Source organism: Octopus bimaculoides, chromosome 23 (assembly GCF_046866305.1).
Source record: "Octopus bimaculoides isolate indiv1 chromosome 23, ASM4686630v1, whole genome shotgun sequence".
NCBI lineage: Eukaryota > Metazoa > Mollusca > Cephalopoda > Octopoda > Octopodidae > Octopus > Octopus bimaculoides.
In genome coordinates, this window is record NC_142950.1 from 6,487,953 (window position 1) to 6,492,952 (window position 5,000).

The following is a 5,000-nucleotide window of genomic DNA, read 5'->3' on the forward strand; positions in this document are numbered from 1 at the left end:
CGACAACAACAACAACAATACCAACAACAGCAACACAACAAACAGTAGTAGTAGTAGTAGCAGCAACAGCAGTAGTAGCAGTAGTAATTTGTTTTATTGGTCACAAAGCCCCAAGACATTGACAACCACATCAAAAGACAAAATACAACACAAAAAAGGTGAGGTTTACATCAATTTAAAGGAGAAAGCAATATAAATTATATAACACAAGATATAAAACTAGAATTCAGGAAGTAAATAAATAAATAAATAAAATCCACAACAGAGGGAGCGTCCTTCCAGGGTAATTCAGGGACCTCCTCCCCCCCACTAAAAAAGGCCCGGATAACTTTGCTATCTCCAAAGCATCAGAAGTGCCCTCTTCCAGTTTTTTTCCTCTTACTTAGAAAAGCTTACCCAGAGTTAACCTTATCAACAACAGCCGTGCCACTCTCGTCCAGGTTTACCCTCACTTTTCTCTTCAAACATTTGAAGAAACTATTGGAGTTTGAGCCATGTAGGAAAGTGTTTGTCCTCAAACCTTTCAGACGGGTTCACCACATAACTTCTTTCACCATTGCCACCAAGCGGAGAATGCTCTGCCCACTTTATCTCTGAAGGAAAAGGATATGTTGATCTTCACTATAGATCCGGCGGACAGCCGGATTTTATCTTATATGAGTCAATCGTTGTTCGACACGAGCCTGATCGTAGATAATATACGGACACTGAACGACTGCTTGCAGGGAGGTTTCGTCCTCTTGTATGAGACTCGCAGAGGTTCGGCTGCTAGCACTTCTGTGACTGTTGAGGTTGTCTCGAACAGGAAATGTTCTCCCTTCGAAGCACAGCAATGCTTGACGACCGATGTTGGTGTATTTACGTCCTCGTAACCTAACGGTTCGGCAAAAGACACCGATAGGCTTACAAAGAATAAGTCCTGGGGTCGATTTGCTTGACTAAAGGCCGTGCTTCAGCATGGCCCCAGTCAAATGACTGAAACATGTAAAGAGTATATATATATATATATATATAAACTCTGCAACAAGTAGCCAAGATGAGAGGGAGAAGGACACACACAGATAAAGACAGAAATTGAAAGAAAGAGATAGCCAAATACATAGAATGAGAGAGAGAGAGGGGGGGGATAGAGACTATTAATATTCTAATAATAGGAACCTTGACGCAGTTACAATCTATGTTTGGGTGGCTTCGAGATTGTTTCTGATTTCATTCTTCGTACATACTTCCTCTCCTTCCTTTTCTCTCTCTCTCTCTCTCTCTCTCTCTCTCTCTCTCTCTCCCCCTTTCTCTTCCTTTCTTTTTTTCTTCCCTCCGAATTGAGACAACGCCTTGGGTGGGGGGAAAGGGAGAAGAACTTTGATAACGTCCGAATAATATGACTGAATCCTTTTCCTTTTTATTTCTTTAAACATTTCATTTCCTCCGTTTGACCTGGCTTCTATTCATTTATTTATTTGAGTTTGTTTGTTTGTTTGTTTTTTTCTGGCCACTATTCTTTTCTCCCTGTTTCACAACAAGAATCAGACCATCTGCTGTTATGCAGCCGACACACTGGCGCAAGCGCTCATGTATGTATATGTGTGTGTTACGTGCATGTACATATATATATATATATATATATATATATATATATATATATATATATAAATCAGCATGTAGAAAAAACAAAAAAAAAACAGACTATTTTTAGCCTTGCTTTCAAAATATAACCTGTGAATATAACCAGAGACGATTAAGAAACCGGCAGTAACAAACATCCGACAAGTTTCCGTATGTTTGGAAGTCATCAGGGATCGCTTATATCACTTCAAATGTGTCGGTATTTTATTTTATTTTCTGAGTTCCAGTCGTGAACTCTCCACAGCTTCGTGACACATTTCTCCTTTCTCTTTTCTCCTTTCTTTGAACTGACAAAACCCTTGACTTGCTTAAGCCCTTTGCCCCTTATGGAGCACAGACCATCGATGACTTTTCTCTCTTGTTCTCAACTCTGGGTGGGCTGTCTTTTCTGCTTCTCTCCGGTTAGATCCCTGCTTTTTCAGCTCAGTCTCAATATCCTGCCCCCCAGCCATCCTTTTAGATTTCGTTGCATTGAAGGAAGGCCCATCGGAGTTAATTTAATTGAATGAAATCCTTGAAGGTAGCGCCACAACATGGAAATAAAAACAGAATAAGAGGATACAGACGCAAGAAAAATAACGTGGTGAATGATCAGGATGTATAGTAGCGTCACCTGGTGCAGGGAATATAGAGGGCAACATGTGATGTATTACTGAACCCTTTTGCTCCTTATGTAGTGTAGGCCATCGATGGCGTTTCCCTATTGTTCTCAACTCTGGGTGGGCTGCCTTGTCTGCTTCTCTCCAGTTGGATCCCTGCTTCTTCAGTTCTGCCTTTGTATCTAGCTTCCAGCTATCCTTTTGGATTTTGCTACACTGAAGGAAGGTTTATCAGGGTTAATTTAACTGAATGAAACTCTTGAAGGTGGTAGCGTAGCATTGCAATTGAAAACAGAATATAAAAGAGTATAAAAGCAAGAAAAATAAAGTAGAAGAACAAATGTGGTAGAGTCATATGGTGTGGTGAATGTAGAGGGCAACATGTTATGTATTACTTACTGAAGTCTTTTGATCCCTACAGAACATAGGGAATCAAAGGCCTTTCTCTACTATTCTTGACTTTGGACTGTCTTTTCTGTTTCACTCCAGTTGGATCCCTGCTTTCCAGCTTTGCCTCACTATTCCGCCTCCAGTTACTTCCAGGGAGTCCTCTTCCCGTCTTCCTCGTGAGTTTCCGGTTAGAACTTAACCTGTAATGCTGCATCGCGCCGAATGTTTCCACGAGGGAAGGCCTTCCTCTCCTAGGTTATGTCGGTTTTTGAATTGTCATCGACGCTTCTGTAACTTTGTCTTTTTTTTTAGGTGTGTGTGTGTGGAGGGGGTGACCTTTAGCAAACCCATTTTTACCCCTGGGGAAGAAGCAGTCCATATTAGTCTGGCTTCTCACCTTTGACCTCTCCAGTATGGAATATCCGCTGGCATAGTTCTAGTGGTCATGGAGGCACACAAACCGTCATATGGCAACAAAGGCCAAACTTTGCGATGGAAAGCACCCTTTTCCCTCAACTTTCAATAAACGTTTCCTTTCCTAAATATCAGAATCTTGTCCTTTACTTTCAATAAATGTCTCTATTCCTAAACATCAGGCCTTGTCTTTAGCTTTTAATAAACGCCCCCTTTCCTAAAAATCAGTCTTGCCCTGAACTTACAACAAACATCTCCATTTTCTAAAAATCATAGTCTTGCCTGAAATATCAGAATTTTCACAGCTTTCTAATACTATAAATACACCTCATTTCATATCTTCAAAGAAGCTACCTGCCTAAAGCGGCAACAGTAACCATAACTCGAAACTAAAAAAAAAAATAGAAGAAAAGAAACATTCATCAAAAGAAAGGTCAGTTATGACGTTAAGAAAACTCACCCCCCTCTATGGCATACAAACTTACTTTATTTTATGAGTTCCATTAAATATTTACTGCGAACACAGTTTCCTAGAAAACTATGGCGTTCCTTACAGACATAAATGCTCTTTCGCCATGTTCCTCCTGTTTAGCTGAACGCTGTGCGAGCATATAATGAAATTGTATGAGCAGACGATAGTATTTTTATATCCAACCCTTATTCAATTTCTGCCAATGAATTTTGTTTTGGTTTGTCTGTTTTTTTTTTTCTTTTTTGCCTTTTTCTTTCCTCGTTTTATTTTGTATTCTAAATTCTTTCATGGTCTTATATTATTTTAGGTGAAACTTTATTCAAAGCGTCCCGTCGATATTAAAATGTACTAAAAATTTAGAATGATTTGCTTTATGGAAATGACAACTATACAGGCACATATACACCCGTTCGTACACACACACACATATATATATATATATATATATATACACGTATATGTACAATCGTACATGATGATATGCAAAGACTTGCACTTATATACACACATGTATGTCTGTGTGTATGTATGCATATACTCTCGTATATATATACATATAAGTGCATAACACATACACACACACATATATGTATATATGTATGTATGTATATATATATATATATATATATATATACATACATTCTTGTGTGCATATACCTATATACAAATACAAGTGTACTTATATGAATATCCAATGTCGGCATATACAAGTTCAAATAAGCATACAAGCATAGTTAAAGACACATACATACACAAAGACAAGCATACATACATACATCATAAAACTGAAGATCAGTGAAAAAGGGAACACTTACGCTGAACTATTGAGAAATCTGCCGTTACGCTAACCAGATTACAAGTTGAGGTTTTTACCTGTAATTATTGGGGCCCTGCGATATACAACAAACTGCCTAAGTACCAATCTTGAGAAATTAGGCTCCAGAAAGGAGAAAGCTAACTGGAAGACTACAGATCCAATCCATCACTGGAACTGTAAAAATCTGTGAAACTTTCCAGAAGTTTATCATTTAAATATATATGAGCATGTCTAGATATGCAACTATATGCATGAGAATACATACATAAAGTAAACATACAAATCTGCACGTATACATACATAGATACAAACAAAAATACCCTGTTGTTGAGGTTGAAATTCCTATGAAAGAGACTTGGATCTAGGTTTGAAATCGGTTCTTTCTCTATTGGCAAGAAATCTTGAAATAAACTGAATAATGACATACATACATACATAATACATACATGTAGGTCGACCTTGCCTGTCATCCGTTTTGGGGATCGATAAAATAAGAACCAGTTGAGCACTGGGAGGTCGATACATTCGACTTGACCCCATTCCTCGAAATCGCGGACCTTGTGTCAAAATTCAAAACCAAATACTTATACACAAGAAGGTGGCGAGCTGGTAGAATCGGGAGAATGCCGGACGAAACGCTTAGAGGCATTTTGTCCGTCATTACGTTCTCAGTTCAAATTCAATC